Source organism: Microtus pennsylvanicus, chromosome 9 (assembly GCF_037038515.1).
Source record: "Microtus pennsylvanicus isolate mMicPen1 chromosome 9, mMicPen1.hap1, whole genome shotgun sequence".
NCBI classification, from domain to species: domain Eukaryota; kingdom Metazoa; phylum Chordata; class Mammalia; order Rodentia; family Cricetidae; genus Microtus; species Microtus pennsylvanicus.
This window is the reverse complement of record NC_134587.1, coordinates 41206591-41224338: the sequence shown is the minus strand read 5'-3', so window position 1 is coordinate 41224338 and position 17748 is coordinate 41206591.

Here is a 17748-nt window from a genome sequence, read left to right as displayed (position 1 = left end):
CTACCACACTAGGCTGCTTTTATCCAAGAAGGACCTGCCTTAATTAGCTGTAGTAATTCACAGCATCACTGGACTTCATGAGAGTGTCGCTGGAAATAAATAAAGGAGGGACACAGGCACTAGAAGTGGAGTCTATGATCACTGTGACAGTCACTATCTTCAACAACTGCCAGAGGACCAAGAGGGTCATTGGCCCCTTCAACAACAGTTGAAGATTCATTACAAGGAATGACTGAAGCTCCTCTTCAGATATGAGGAGGAGAGCCTCTGCTGCTCAGAGACTGGGACAACTACTTGAAAGCAGCATTGTAATTGGGCTCTCACCCATCACAGAAACCCTTTCTTGTCCTTTGATTAGAATGGATTTAAGAGGATTGTGATTTGACAAATTGTGAGTTTATTGTTAACTTCCACACTAGAATTATGGTATTGACCTGTTAATGTTTGCAACTGCTTTAGGTTACTATAAGATGCTATTGATTTTAAAAAAGATTAAAACCTGTCTAAGAGAAGTTTGGCATTGCCAATGAGCTCTTGGATTTGAAAACAAATTTAGATTTTGATACAGTTTCAAACTGTTAAAAAAACACCCTAGACCAATTCAGGAGGGCATTCCCACCCCTGGTGCTCCTCCACTCCTTTAATTAGGAGATACTGTAGCCATAGGACCATGTGTGTCACAAAGTATTATCTGCTTACACAAATTATCTCATGATTGGTAAACTCTCTTGACAAAAAGTTGACTCAAAGGCTCTTGGCACCAAGACGTTCTGTCTCCCTTAACCTTTTGTTTATAGAGGTCAGCAATCAGAGATAGGTATGATCCTTCCACCCAGGCATCTAAGACATGGACATGCATGACTGAAATGCATATACTGAAGACAGGTAAGTCTGGAAAACAGGCAAGTGTTCTACTAAAGCAGATCTGATCATCTGTCCTGTAGCAAAAGCTCAGACTTTATTAAAATTAATAAAAAGGGAGGATTGTGGAGGATCAAAAATGTAAGCCTATATCCACCTTGTCTGTAGGTCAGATAGTTTGAGGTTGCTCAAAATTGTTGACAACAACCAGGGCTACACATCTTGACCTAGGGTCTGGTTACTTGGTCCTTTCAACATTAAGATGGCCCATACAGGTAGATCCACTCTACCCTGACCAATGGTCACAATATTCAAGCATACTTCTGCTCTTTCTTTCGAAATAGCAGGTTTGACGTTCAGAGTGGCTGCCTTCAGGATGCTTTGTCTAGGGTGGGTTTACTGCCCAAACAGCAGATTACTGATGACTTGAGTTTTCAAAGTATTGAAGCAAATAATTGTTTTAGTTAATTCTTTGTATCAGGTTAAAAGCAGACTTTTGCCTTCTTGTTGTGTTGGGGTGCAAAAGTGCATGGAAAATTAAATGCAGGCAAATTTCAGTATATTTTTTAAATCTTTTTTTTTTATTGAGAAAATGAGAAAAAGAAAAAAAAACAAGTTTCCACCTCCTCCCAGCCTCCCATTTCCCTCCCCCTCCTCCCACCTTTCTCCCCCTCCTCCCACACCTCTCCCCTTCCACCCACTCCTCTCCCCCTCCCTCTCCAGTCCAAAGAGCAGTCAGGGTTCCCTGCCCTGTGGTAAGTCCTAGGTCCTCCCCCCTCCGTCCATATCTAGGAAGGCGAACATCCAAACTGGCTAGGCTCCCACCAAGCCAGCACATTAAGTAGGATCAAAACCCCGTGCCATTGTCCTTGGCGTCTCATCAGCCCTCATTGTTCGCCATGTTCAGAGAGTCCAGTTTTATCCCATGCTTTTTCGGTAAAACAGTCCAGCTGGCCTTGGTGAGCTCCCAGTAGATCAGCTCCACTGTCTCAGTGGGTGGGTGCACCCCTCGTGGTCCCGACTTCTTTGCTCATGTTCTCCCTCCTTCTGCTCCTCATTGGGACCTTGGGAGCTCAGTCCAGTGCTCCAGTGTGGGTCTCTGTCTCTATCTCCATCCATCACCAGATGAAGGTTCTATGATGATATGCAAGATATTCGTCAGTATTGCTATAGGATAGGGTCATTTCAGGTTCCCTATCCCCAGCTGCCCAAGGAATTAACTGGGGACCTCGGCTTGGGCACCTGGGAGCCACTCTAGGTTCAAGTCTCTTGCCAACCCTAAGGTGGCTCCCTTAACTAAGAATTGTGCTTCCGTGCTCCCCTATCCAACCTTCCTTTATCCCAATCCTCCTGTTTCCCCAAGTTCCCCCCTTCCTCCCCTTCTCCCTTTTCTCTCCCCATCTCCCCTTACCCCCATCCCACCCCACCCCCAAGATCTCAATTTTCTCCCCGGCAACTTTGTCTACTTCCCATAGCCAAGAGGATAACTATATGTTTTTCCTTTGGTTCACCTTCTTACTTAGCTTCTTTAGGATCAGCAATTGTAGGCTCCGTGTCCCTTATTTATGGCTAGAAACCAATTATGAGTGAGTACATCCCATATTCATCTTTTTGGGTCTGGGTTACCTCACTCAGGATAGTGTTTTCTATTTCCATCCATTTGCATGCAAAATTCGAGAAGTCATTGTTTTTTACCGCAGCGTAGTACTCTAATGTGAAGATATTCCACACTTTCTTCATCCATTTTTCCATTGAAGGGCATCTAGGTTGTTTCCAGGTTCTGGCTATTACAAATAATACTGCTATGAACATAGTTGAACAAATGCTCTTGTCATATGATAGGGCATCTCTTGGGTATATTCCCAGAAGTGGTATTGCTGGGTCCAGGGTTAGGTTGATCCCGAATTTCCTGAGAAACCGGAACACTGATTTCCAAAGTGGTTGCACAAGATTGCATTCCCACCAGCAATGGATGAGGGTACCCCTTCCTCCACAGCCTCTCCAGCAAAGGCTATCATTGGAGTTTTTTATTTTAGCCATTCTGACAGGTGTAAGATGATATCTCAAAGTTGTTTTGATTTGCATTTCCCTGATCGCTAAGGAGGTTGAGCATGACCTTAAGTGTCTTTTGGCCATTTGAACTTCCTCTGCTGAGAATTCTCTGTTCAGTTCAGTGCCCCATTTTTTAATTGGGTTAATTAGCATTTTAAAGTCTAGTTTCCTGAGTTCTCTATATATTTTGGAGATCAGACCTTTGTCTGTTGTGGGGTTGGTGAAGATCTTCTCCCAGTCAGTAGGTTGCCTTTTTGTCTTGGTGACAGTGTCCTTTGCTTTACAGAAGCTTCTCAGTTTTAGTAGGTCCCATTTATTCAATGTTGCCCTTAATGTCTGAGCTGTTGGGGTTACACATAGGAAGCGATCTCCTGTGCCCATCTGATGTAGGGTACTTCCCACTTTCTCTTCTATCAGGTTCAATGTGTTCTGACTGATAGTGAGGTCTTTAATCCATTTGGACTTGAGTTTTGTGCATGGTGATAGATATGGATCTATTTTCATTCTTCTACAGGTTGACATCCAGTTATGCCAGCACCATTTGTTGAAGATGCTTTCTTTTTTTCCATTGTATACTTTTGGCTCCTTTATCAAAGATGAGGTGTTCATAGATTTGTGGGTTAAAATTTGCGTCTTCTATATGATTCCATTGGTCAACTTCTCTGTTTTTATGCCAGTACCACACTGTTTTCATCACTGTAGCTCTGTAATAGAGTTTGAAGTCAGGGATGGTAATGCCTCCAGACAATCCTTTATTGTATAGGATTGTTTTGGCTATCCTGGTTTTTTTTGTTTTTCCATATAAAGTTGATTATTGTCCTCTCAAGATCTGTGAAGAATTTTGATGGGACCTTGATGGGGATTGCATTGAATCTATAAATTGCCTTTGGTAGAATTGCCATTTTTACTATGCTGATCCTCCCAATCCAAGAGCAAGGGAGGTCCTTCCATTTTCTGGTATACTCCTCAGTTTCTTTCTTCAATGCCTTAAAGTTCTTGTCAAATAGATCTTTCACTTCCTTGGTTAGAGTTACCCCAAGATATTTTATGCTGTTTGTGGCTATCGTGAAAGGTGAAGCTTCTCTGATTTCCCTCTCTGCTTCCATATCCTTTGTGTATAAGAGGGCGACTGATTTTTTGGAGTTGATCTTGTATCCTGCCACATTACTAATGGTGTTTATCAGCTGTAAAAGTTCTTTGGTGGAGTTTTGGAGGTCGCTTACGTACACTATCATATCATCTGCAAATAACGAAAGTTTCACTTCTTCCTTTCCAATTCGAATCCTCTTGATCCCCTTATGTTGTCTTATTGCTATTGCTAGAACTTCAAGCACTATATTGAAGAGGTATGGAGAGAGTGGACAGCCTTGTCGTGTTCCTGAGTTTAATGGGATGGCTTTGAGTTTCTCTCCATTTAATTTGATGTTAGCTGTCGGCTTGCTGTATATTGCTTTTATTATATTTAGGTATGACCCTTGTATCCCTAATCTCTCCAATACTTTTATCATAACGGGATGTTGAATTTTGTCAAATGCTTTTTCAGCATCTAATGAGATGATCATATGGTTTTTTTCTTTCAGTTTATTTATATGATGGATTACATTGATAGATTTTCGTATGTTGAACCAGCCCTGCATCCCTGGGATGAAGCCTACTTGATCATAATGGATAATTTTTCTAATGTGTTCTTGGATTCGGTTTGCCAGTATTTTGTTGAGGATTTTTGCATCGATGTTCATGAGTGAGATTGGTCTATAATTCTCTTTCTTGGTTGAGTCTTTGTGCGGTTTTGGTATCAGAGTAACTGTAGCTTCATAAAAGGAATTTGGCAGTGCCTCTTTTGTTTCTATATTGTGAAATACATTAAGGAGTATAGGTATTAGGTCTTCTTGGAAGTTCTGGTAGAATTCCGCATTGAAACCATCTGGTCCTGGGCTTTTTTTGGTAGGGAGGTTTTTGATAACCTCTTCTAATTCTTTGCGACTAACAGGTCTATTTAGATTGTTCACCTGGTCCTGATTTAATTTTGGTATATGATATTTATCTAAAAAAGTATCCATTTCCTTTACATTTTCCAGTTTTGTGGCATATAGGCTTTTGTAGTAAGATCTAATGATTCTCTGAATTTCCTCTGTGTCTGTGGTTATGTCCCCCCTTTCATTTCTGATCTTATTAATTTGCAAATTCTCTCTCTGCCGTTTGATTAGTTTGGATAGGGGTTTGTCAATCTTCTTGATTTTCTCCAGGAACCAGCTTTTTGTTTCATTGATTCTTTGTATTGTTTTCTGTGTTTCTATTTTGTTGATTTCAGCCCTCAGTTTGATTATTTCCAGTCTTCTACTCCTCCTAGGTGAGTCTGCTTCTTTTTTTTCTAGAGCTTTCAGGTGGGCTGTTAAGTCTCCAATGTGAGCTTTCTCTGTTTTCTTTAAGTGGGCACTTAGTGCTATGAACTTTCCTCTTAGGACTGCTTTCATAGTGTCCCATAAGTTTGAGTATGTTGTTTCTTTATTTTCATTGAATTCCAGGAAGACTTTAATTTCTTTCTGTATTTCTTCCTTAATCCAGGTATGGTTCAGTAGTTGACTGTTCAGTTTCCATGACTTTGTAGGCTTTCTGGGGGTAGCATTGTTGTTGAATTCTAACTTTAATCAATGGTGATCTGATAAGACACAGGTGGTTAGTAATATTTTTTTGTAGCTGTGGATGTTTGCTTTGTTACTGAGTATGTGGTCGATTTTCAAGAAGGTTCCATGAGTTGCAGAGAAGAAGGTGTATTCTTTCCTATTTGGGTGGAATGTTCTATAGATATCTGTTAAGTCCATTTGCTTCATTACCTCCATTAATTCTCTTATTTCTCTGTTAGGTTTCTGTCTGATTGACCTGTCCATTGGTGAGAGAGGAGTGTTGAAGTCTCCTACTATTAGTGTGTGCGGTTTGATGGCTGCCTTGAATTTTAGCAATGATTCTTTTATGTACATGGGTGCTTTTATATTAGGGGCATAGATGTTCAGGATTGAGACTTCATCCTGATGAACTGTTCCTGTTATGAGTATAAAATGCCCCTCTCCATCTCTTCTGATTGATTTAAGTTTGAAGTCAACTTTGTTAGAGATTAGTATGGCCACACCTGCCTGTTTCTTAGGTCCATTTGCTTGATAGGCCTTTTCCCAGCCCTTTACTCTGAGTAGGTGCCTGTCTTTGTGGTTGAGGTGTGTTTCTTGTAAATAGCAGAATGTTGGATCCTGTTTTCTTATCCAATCTCTTAGCCTGTGCCTTTTTATAGGTGAGTTGAGCCCATTGACATTAAGTGATATTAATGACCAGTGGTTGTTAACTCCGGTCATTTTTTTTTTAGTCGTAGAGTTTGTGTGTTTCCCTTCTTTGATTTGTGTTGGTGAAGGGTCTCTAGATGTCTGCGTTATTGTGGTCATTGTTGGACTCCTTGGATAGTGATTTTCCTTCTATTACTTTCTGTAAGGCTGGATTTGTGGCTGCGTATTGTTTAAATTTGTTTTTATCCTGGAAGATTTTATTTTCTCCATTTATAGTGAATGAAAGCTTGGCTGGGTATAGTAATCTGGGCTTGCATCCATGGTCTCTCAGTTTCTGCAGTACATCTATCCAGGACCTTCTGGCTTTCATGGTTTCTATGGAGAAGTCAGGTGTAAGTCTGATAGGTTTACCTTTATAAGTAATTTGGCCTTTTTCCTTTGCAGCTCTTAATATTCTTTCCTTATTCTGTATGCTTTGTGTTTTGATTATTATATGGCGAGGGGATGTTTTTTTTTTTTGATCCAGCCTATTCGGTGTTCTGTATGCTTCTTGAACCTTCATAGGTATATCTTTCTTTAGGTTGGGAAAGTTTTCTTCTATAATTTTATTAAATATATTTTCTGGACCATTGAGCTGCACTTCTTCTCCTTCTTCTACTCCTATTATTCTTAGGTTTGGTCTTTTTATTGTGTCCCATATTTCCTGAATGTTTTGTGATGAGAGTTTGTTGGACTTGCTGTTTTCTTTGATCAGTGTGTTTATTTTCTCTATGGTATCTTCAGAATCTGAGATTCTTTCTTCTAACTCTTGTATTCTGTTGATTATGCTTGTTTCTGTAGACTCTGTTTGTTTACTTAAATTTTCCATGTCCAGCCGGCCCTCTGTTTGTGTTTTCTTCTTTGCCTCCATTTCAGTTTTCAAGTCTTGAACTGTTTCCATTATCTGTTTGATTGTTTTTCCTTGGTTTTCTAGGGTATCATTCACTGATTTATTCAATTCTTCAAACTTTCTGTTATATTTCTCATCCATTTCTATAAGGGCGTTTTTTACATGCTGTTTAAGGGCGTCAATCACTTTCATGAAGTCAATCTTTTCTACTTCTTCTTGATTAAGGTCCTCCCGTTGTGAGGTCGCTGGTTTCTGGTGGCTTCATGTTGCTTTTCAGCTTGTTGGGCGAATTCTTGCCTTGGTGTCTGCCCATCTCTTCTTCCAAATGCTCCCTTATGGATCTTCTTTTACCGGATCAGGTCTCCTTGCCTACCCAACGCTGGATCTCCCCAATGTTGGTTCTCCTGGCACCGAGAGATCAGGCCTCCGTGCTGGTTGTGCAGCTCGCAAACAAAGTGCCTACCCTGCTTGGTGCAGGCAGGCCATAGAAACACAGGAACTCCAGCCCACTTTGGTGCCCCGAGGATTCGGACCCAGTGCCCAGACAGGCTGGGCTGGGTTATGTTATGTGCCGAAAGAGGGCGGTGGGGCCGAAGTGGGGAGGGTTCTGGATGGAAGCTGGGTGGGCTAGGAAGAAAGAGGCAGTATCCAGGGAGTAGAGGCCCTGCAGAGAGCCCAAGAAGGATAGGGGGTCTAAGGAACCTCTGAGCTCCCCGTCCCAGGCTGGCGCCGTGTGCCAGAAACTCACCCCAATGCTGGGTCTCCTGGCGCCGAGAGATCAGGCCTCCGTGCTGGTTGGGCAGCTCGCAAACAAAGCGCCTACCCTGCTTGGTGCAGGCAGGCCATAGAAACAAAGGAACTCCAGCCCGCTTGGGTGCCCGGAGGATTCGGACCCAGTGCCCAGACAGGCTGGGCTGGGTCTCACAGACACTTCTTTTTTTTTTTTTTTTGATTTTTCGAGACAGGGTTTCTCTGTGGCTTTGGAGCCTGTCCTGGAACTAGCTCTTGTAGACCAGGCTGGTCTCGAACTCCCAGAGATCCGCCTGCCTCTGCCTCCCGAGTGCTGGGATTAAAGGCGTGCGCCACCATCGCCTGGCTTCACAGACACTTCTTAAGTTAACGATGAAAGGTACCATCAGGAGATGGAAGGCCAGGGGTTTGTAGGCAACCATGGGAGGACACGTAGTAGGACAGGAAGTTGAGGACTACTTATGATAGATGCTCTCAGGAATCATTAGAACATGAGGTTATGGTCATCCCGAGGTAGACAGAGTTGGTACGGCATAAAGAAGAGATTTCCTGGACTGTCATGTTTCCATGTCCTCTTTTTATTCCTTCTCTTTTTTTCTGGTGGCAGGTACTGCAGGGATCCCGAACTCCATGGTTTTAGCATTTATTACTTCTGGTCATGTCCCTCACTACCTTTGATTTTTAACCTCACTTTGGCTACTTCTTCTCTGTCCTGCTATTTCCTAGGTCCCTAACTGCAAAGGACAGATTCTGAGCTTCACCCAGTATTAGCTGATAGAGTTTTTGTTAGCACCTCCAACAGCACCAGGCAGAAGGTGAACTGGCTGGGACTGAGGTGTTTCTTAGGTTTCTATTGATGTGGTAAAACATCATGTCAAAAGCAGTAGGGGGAAGAAAGTGTTTCTTTCTATTTACATTTAACAGTCTATCATTCAGTAAAGTCAGGGACAGGGTTCAAGGCATGGACCTGGAGATGGAAATTGATGCTGAGGCCATGTAGGAGCATGCTCCTAATGGATTGTTCACCCTGCTTTCTTACAGCACCTAGGACCACGAACTCACGAGTAGCACTACCCATAGTGAGCCAGACACTTCCATATCAACTATCAATTAGGAAAAATACAACATAGGCTTGTCCACAAGCCAATCTTAAAGAGTATTTCTCATTTGAAGTTCCCTCCTCCCAAATGACTCAAGCTTGTTTCAAGCTGAGATCAAATTAGTTAGAACTGGATGCATCTAAAACTCCTGGGGAGTGTCTGATAGGAATATCAATAACACCTGGAGAATTACTTGCATTGTATGAAGTAGAGATAATTTTCCTAAATATGATTATGTTAATCTTTTAAAATTGATTTATTTTATATGCATAAGCCTTTCCCCTACATGTATGTATGTGCCCTACATGACATAGGCATCGGCTCTTACTGGAACTGGAGTAACAGATAATTTTGAGTTGCCTTGTATGCACTGTGAATTGAGTCCAGGCCCACTGCAATATGTTTATGAAGATCTATATGTGCTCTTAACCATTGAACTATCTCTCCAGTCCCTCATTTATTATTTAAGAAATTGTTTTCCATAACTCTGAATGCTTGACTATAGAATAAACTCGGTTTGAAGCGTAAGTGGGTCAGTACAAAAGATAGACTTAAGTAACTGAAGATCAACCATTTTTGTCCTCTTGAGTTTTTGAAGAAAGTGCCTGTCACAGTTGTCATAGCTCCATCTTCTGGTGCCTGCACACTTCTTTTCTGTGTTTCCTTTCTTTCTCTGACTCCATCTCTGTTGAAGTCCAGATATGCTATGAATTACTACAGTTTATAAAGCTTGTTCCCAATTGTATAAAAACAGCCTGGTGTGGTAGTGGAAAGGCAAAAACAGGAAGATCAGGAGTTCATTGCCAGTCTTAGAGTCATACTGAGTTTTAGACTCACCTCAGCTACATTGAATTCTGTCTTTTAAAAAAAAGCAAAATCATTTAAACATTCAAAGGAGAAAGAAAAATTCTGTGCCATATCCATCAATCAATTCTGGAAAGTCATTTGATAAAATTCTGGGTAAGAACTGTCCAAAAAGGAAGCCCTGTCTAGAAAAACAAACAAACAAAAAGAACTGGTCAAAGAAGAGCCGTCTTTCCCTCTGTTGATAATGAGCAATAATATTCCACCTTCTGCAGCTTCCAGGAAAAGTGAAGGAGTGGGATCCTATGTGGGGATGGGCTGATTGTCTCTGTGAAAGGATCCATGCCGTCTAAAACAAAACCAGAACTGATGAGTGAGCTGGCCAAGGTACCCAGCTGTACAATCTTCCTGAAATTATGACACAACCAGCCATGTAGAACAGATCCCACTGCAAAATGGTTTCCTCCACTGATTTTCTACAACCCTAAGTTAGTGTCTCTAGCTCTCCTTACACTGTGTTGTGTTCATTGTATTCACTATCCCTGCTCAGTCTACTGTGTGTTCCTGTATCCTGACTACTTAATTATATATTATTACAAGTGTGGCACATGCCTGGAGGAAGCCCCAAATGGAACAAGATTGAAAACAACTATAGGCATGAGGGATGTGTAGATTAAATGAAATTGTTAGAGCACAAAGGGACATTTAAACACATAATTGAAGGTAATGAACCATGAATGAGAAAGTGGAAGAGAACTCCAGATGGGAGGAACATTCAGTGGGACTTGGAAGGGGCAGAAGGAGCCTAGTTGTGCCTGTAACAGACTGGAGGGCATGGAAGATGGAGCAGATGGCAAACAGGGAGAGGGAAATGACCTGACCAGAAACCAGATTAGAGAGAGGGCAGAGCAAAGAGCAGTTATTTGTAGGCCACTGTGACAATTTCACTATTACTCTGAGTAAATGGAGACAAGGGGATGCTATCGCATGGTGAAGCCATTCCTCATTGGCTTAGGAAAAAAAACAAGTGAAATAAAACATATTAAATGGAAAGATAACAGGAGGCAGAGAATAAAGAACTGGAACATCTACCTTCTGAAGATTTATCCAGCTTCCACTGTAGTTTTCAGGTTCTTCCTCCCCCTTCAAGATTCCAGTGTTTTCCAATGTGAGGTGGGTACTTTCTCTGGGGTGAGACCCTGTAGGTGATACCATCTTCCCTTCAATATCCCATTGCTCTGTCATCTCTATAGCCACACAAACCAGGTGTGGTCTCTGGTACTGTGTGCTGCATGCCCTACACGCTTCCCCTTGGACTTCAAAGGGCTCATAGTACCTTCCCAGTCAGGCTACCTGCCTGGGTTCTCGGCTGTGACTGGTAACTCCTAGAGGGGGCAAAGAGAACTAGGGACTTGAGAAGTGTTGTTCAGCTTGTATGGCTATCCTCCATCCCCTGAAGGGATATTGGTGCAGAGTGGACAGACAGGTGTCCCATATGAGTCATGAGTCATTGCTTTTTACTGTTTTGTTACACTTTCCAAAAAGACTTTATTGATCTTGTATGTGCATGCAAATCACACTGCATTAGCCAAAAGTCTTTGCTTCCAGAAAAGTTCTGACCTTGAGGTATGAATGGTGGAACCCATGGAATAGAATTGCATAAACATGACATGTTGACCCAACTTTGAGGGGACAACTGGAGGAGGCCAGTTATTCTCTAGACATCCTGAGTAGATATTGAGTTCAACCCTGACCACAGTCATGGTTACTCTCACTCTGGGATGGACACACAGCTCTGATTACACTAGAATAAGAGACACTGTGCTCTAGAGCACCACAACTTTGTCAACACACATGGAACCCAATAAATCAGATACATACCCAGTGTCCCTTAGATCCAACTCCCCAACACCCTGTCCCACAGACAAGCCACCCTGTGACCCAGTCTCCCAAGCTGTTCTCTACAATGAGTTCCACAAGGTGTCCTCATTTCCATGAGGTCACTGTGGGGCTGGCCACTAAAGTGCATTCCTCCTCGTAACACACCCCGATCCAGGAGCGCCCTCCGGTGAGTTTCCACAGCAAAGAGCTCAGTCTCTTACCCCATCTACTGGTTCCCAAGCAAAATCTCTTCAACACACATGAATCCTGTGTCTGAATCCTGGCAGGATGAAACCCTTCTGAGGTCCAAGACTGTTCCATTTTGTAATCATCTATAAAGAAGGGATGTACCATGTCACTATCTCCATCCAATTGTCTATGTTTCCGCAGTGGATCAAGGCCAGCCTGTATTCACAGTGTGGTCCAGTGTACAGGGATATTCTGGTTACCAGTCAAAGTCCCCACTCATTTTCACAATGCCCAAAGAAAGCAAACACAAGGAGTCTCACCCTAGATATCAGATGCAAGACCATTTGACTCTGTTGTTGTTTGATATCTGTCTTAGGTGCCATAGTAAAGAGAGAGAAACTCACCAATAGTTTAAGCCTTAATTTCTCAAAGGAACAAAGGGGTTCAACTTTCCTGGAAAAGACTGACACCCAGTTATCTCACTCCAGTTCCTTTATTAAAATATTTGTAAGGATCATTGGGGCTGGGAAAGAGCCCAACTACCAAAGTCATCTTGCTCTTGCTACCCATAAGAGCAGACAACCCACACAAGTCTCAGAGCCTTTTGATTATGGCTAGTTCTTATCACTCTAAGAGCTCCAGGTTTGCCAGGAGTGTCTTAGGTCCAAGGTAAGTGCAGCTGCAAGTTCTCATGCAGCACCAAGTACAGAATTCTCCATAGAGACATTTCTTGAAGGTTTAAACATTATTAAAACAACTTCTTAGTCTTTACCTATTAACACAAAAATAGCAAAGGCTTTGCTGGAACACTTCACTCAAGGTCAGACACAAAGGCTTTACTATACATTTTACTACACTATGTGACACAGCACCTGAATGGATGAGCATCATGGGAGCCTTATAACCCCTGGGTAGTTCTTTCATGCCAAGGATCCAGAGGAATGGAATACCACTTGCTTCTTGCCCAAAAGGAGATGATGCAGAGCTCCTGGACAGGCATGCTGTGGAGCACTGTCCCCAAAGAATAACACCCACCAGAGCTGCCAACAGCAACTGTGGTTATTCAAGAAACTATTGAGATAAATATTGTCCAGGGATCCTCATATAAGGGGGATGGGGCATCATCAGACCCTCACCTGAGTTTCCATCACAGATCAAGAGATTTAGACTTTACATAAGACAGTAATAAAAAGATTTCAATCAATTGAGGAACTTGTCAGACTGACTGATAAGCAAGGAGAGGAGGTACAGGCAAAAGACGATAGTAAATATTTAGCATCACCAGTACCTCTCAGAGTCAGAGATGACTTTAGGTACTTATTCTGTTATTATCTCTGAAAAGCCAGCAAATACTCAATACCCAAAAGGATATACAGAAAGTAAATGGGAACCTATACATATGAAAGATCTATAAGATACTAAGCAAGCAGTAGTATCTTATGGCATGTATTCATCATATGTTACAGAGCTGGTAAAGACATGGGCTTTAATAAATAAGGTCACTCTGCATGATTGGCTTCAATTAGTCTCAGCTGTACTGGCATATGGTCCACAGCTACAGTGGAAGTACTGGAGAGAGGAGACTAAGGCCCTTGAACATCAAGGTAGAACCAGAGGATCTGAGGCCTCCAAAGTTCAAATCTTGATGAGGGCCTTTATGCTGATCTGGATAGCCAAGCTACATACAATGAACACATCTTGTCCCTGTGATGTACAGAGGCCTTGAATGCTTGGTACAAGATACAAAAACTAGGAAGAAGTTTTGAATCATGTGCTAAGGTCATACAAGGTCATACAAGGGAACATTTTAGTGACTTTTAAAAGAAAGATTAACTAAAGCTGTACAAATAGGGTTAACAGATCCCAAAGCTAGATGAGTATTTATTGAACCTCTGGCTTTTGAAAATGACAGTTTAGTATACAAAAAGGTACATGGATCTTTAAAGGTCAGATCAGCACCAATAGATGAATGGATCCTGCACACAGCCAATGTTAAATCATTTGACTATAATATTGTGGCTTGGGTAGGAAAAGTGATTTCCAAAGGTATGAAAAGACATCAAAATACCAACTGTTTTAATTGTGGTAGAGTAGGCCATCTAAGAAGGGGTTGTAGACCAGTCATTCCTAGAAATAATTCTTCTGGAAATCACAAAAATAGAAGGCCTCAATCTTCTGAATTATGTAGAAGATGCAGCAAAGACCAACATTGGACCCATGAATACAGATCAAAAAGAGAAGACCAGGCAACCTGATACCATTGGGAAACTACTTGGGGTGGGGGCTCTCACAGGCCCCCATGTCAAACATGGTCCAGTCATTCCCAGTCACTGTGGAGGACTTGCCTCCCCAGGAAAATTATATATATATATATATATACACATATATATATGTATATATATATATATATTTGTATGTACACACACATACACACACACACACATATATATATTTATATATCAAGAATTGAGTAAATAAGATGAAAGGGAAAACTGCTGTATGCTAAATGATCTGAAGCTTGTTTCTCCATCTCTGGCTCTAGAGAAAGAGTAGGCAGACATGCACAGGTCTTTGGAACAAAGAAAAAAGTAGAGAATCAGAGCCGCCGGTGATCAAGAAAGCAGATTCATTGCAAGTGGAAGAGAACAGATCCACTGCAGGTGGAGTAGGTGAGTGGGGTCCCTGAGTGAAGTGGGTGCTCTGGAAGGTCCTGTTAAAAAGCATGCCACTCTGCAAACATTCCACATGCAACAGAGTCAGTATAAAAGGAATTTTAAAAAGCATAGCTAATAGCATAAAGGCAGTTGATAGTTGATGTAACTGCTCTGATTGTGGGGACAGGCTGCTATCTGCACAGCTTGGTTAGGGGTGGAACTGCATGAGTCTGAGGTTCCTCCCTGCCATAGTCACCACCTGGGGCTGAGTGGTATAGGAGTAGCTTAGTAAAGATGGTGGTTAAGACATTCAACCTGCCCTTAGCCAAGATGGCACCTGTCCATGTGTTGTAAATCCTTCCATTTATTCATCCTCTGGCAGAAGTTAGAAAGAATCCATAAAACTTGGGGATATGCTTTGATGAGCTTGTTTCCCACAGGTGAGGCAGAAAGATAAGCCACTGGCTCAGGTCATACTCTGGCTTGTCAGTCAAAAGAATGAGTACCTGGGCAATATGCCTGAAAGATGTGGAGTCCAAAAAGGCATGAAGTCAGAGGCTCGAAGCCAAAAGGGCTGGAACCCAAAAAGAACCCTAGGTTGTGGAGGCCCAAAAATATAAGTCTATTTTCACCTTGGCTGAATGTCAGAGAGTTTTAGCTTGTTCAAAATTGTTGGCAATAAGTGTGGCTACATGTCCTGACCTAGGGTGTGGTGTCTTGGTCCTTGTGACATACAAGTCATGATATACAGGCTTTGACATACAGGTCATTGACATACAGGTAGATCCAGGTAGATTCATTCCACCCTGACCAACAGTCAGGATATTTAAGCACACTTCTGTTCCTTCATTTGAAATGGGAAGTTTGTCATTGGGAGTGATGCCTTCAGGATACTTGGTCTCGGGTGAGTTCACTGCCTAAACAGCAGAATGCTTATGACTTGATGTCTCAAAGTATTGAGACAGATAACTGTTCTGGTTGTCCTTTGTACCATAGTAGAGCAGTCTTTTGTCTTCTTCCCCCTGTGGTGTTGGGGTATAAAAGTGTATGGAAAATTAAATGCAAGCGGATTCTAGTACCCACTGGAACTCCTTCCTGGTACTACTTCCTGTTTCATTGTTTTCATTCGTGTCTTTGTTCTCTTTTAAGCAATCCTCATGCCACTACCCTGGTAAAGTATACTTGTAGAAGCTGGTTCCTGACAATAGGTCCAAGAAATGAAGGCGCTACTCAGTGAGGGTAGGGCTGATGCTAGAACACTAGGCCTGAGAAGACTTATTGGTCCAAGAAATGAAGGCACCACTCAGTAAGGGCAGTGCTAATACACTAGGCCTGAGGTCCTTGCCCATGGGAAATTTGTCAGAGGTGATTGTTGGTGAAAGGGATCAGCTGTAGTCCCGAGGGCAGTGATCAGCGTGAGGGAAACTCACCGATTTTAGCTGGTTTTGTATGAAGTGATACAGCAGCTGGGTGGATGGGAAATGGGCAGGTTGTAGAGGGTAATTCAAGGGTCCCCAGGGTCCTCAAGCTGACCACCCACAGGCAAGAGGGAACATGGAAAGAGCCTGGTAGAGTCCAGCACGGATGTAATGATACGCAGATGTGAGACACCTTGATGAGCGAGAGCCAGAGGCCTCACAGTGGGTGAGAGACGAATATGCCCCGCAGACAGAGCTTGAGTGCAGAGAAGGGTAAAGGAGAGGGAAGAGAGAGAGAGAGAGAGAGAGAGAGAGAGAGAGAGGCAGAGAAGCAGAGACCTGATTGCCTCTTCAGAAGAACAGCGGGAATGGGTGGAACTTGTCTCTTAAAGGGACCTTTTGCACCTGCGTACAGACTACTTAGTGATGTAGTGGACAACGGACCCTGGGATGACTAGAATACTGCCTGTGTGCATCTTGCCAGGTGACGGGCCAGCCTTATGCCTGAATCCTCACACGACCAATGACGGAAGCTGGGATAATCCTGCATGATGACTCCTTTTTCCATTCCAGGAATTCGACTTCCTGACACTGTTATTTGCTTTAATTTTTTTATGCTATTTTTTTATGCTATTTTTTAAAAATATTTTGAGACCAGGTCACTTGCAGCCAAGACTGTCCTTAAGCTTGATAAGACACTAGCGGTGACCTTGAGCTACCGATTCTCTGCCTCCTCCTAACCACCAGTGCTGTGATTACAGGTGTGTGTTCCTAGATCCTATTTGACAACATTTTAAGGTTGCTTGTTTATTTGTTTGTTTGTTTGGTATTTGATTTTTCTCTCTCTGTCTCTCTGGCATGGGCCTATGAGCACTGCCTGTGGGAAGGAAGAGGTCACAGGAACAGGACAGTGGAGTAGACAGGGAACACAAAGCATGCTCTCAATGAAGACATCCTTGTGGAGACATTTTGGCTCTTCTCAAAATGGAGATGGAATCTTCTATGGAATTTAGAGAAACAAGAAGAGGAAGGCACCCAGGAAGCTCCCAACAGGAAGGAGCATTGGACCTTCTCCATCTTAATATCCAGTTCTGTACCTGTTCCCTTAAAGACTCCCAACTATCAGCTTCCAGCACCAAATATCCCAAACCTGAGTGTGAATGAAGACAGAGAGGTATTGATGAGGACACCCAACTATCAGCTTCCAGCACCAAATATCCCAAACCTGAGTGTGAATGAAGACAGAGAGGTATTGATGAGGACATAGAGAAGCCCCTGGAGGCCATGGGGCACCTCCAAGTATCCAACAGAGAAACCACTCAAGGGACAACTCTAGCCACTGGGGGAAGAATGTCCTGCGGGTGCCAGGAAACCATAGTCCACCATCCTGGCATACATGAGACTGACCTAGAACAGGCTGGTAGAGTGGGGCTGAGGTGGGCCAAACTGGCTGAATTAGTGAGCTGTTTGGAGGTGGTGGCAGAGTAAAGTCATCAAAGAATGCTGGAACACGAGGAAGTGCCCTATCCTGAAATGGGGACCAAGGAAAGGAGCCAGGACATTGGACGAGAGGGCTGAGGGGCAGGAACCTAACAGGGACAGTGATCTCCAGGACCTGAGAGGATAGACACGGGCATCCTGAAAGGATAGGATGAGAGTGGCTCTCAGCTCATGGTGGGATGGAACCAGCCTTTCGATAAGGGCAGAGCAAAACCAAGAACAAGATACTGGACTCAGGGGGGGGGTCTCATGGTGAAGCAAGAAAGGTAACCAAGAAAACTCACAAAGTAGATACAGTCCACAACAGGATAGCCAAGAGTGGAAGCCCCACCCTTCAGTGATGCTCCTGCCTGGACCCAACAGTAGGACAGAAGCTGA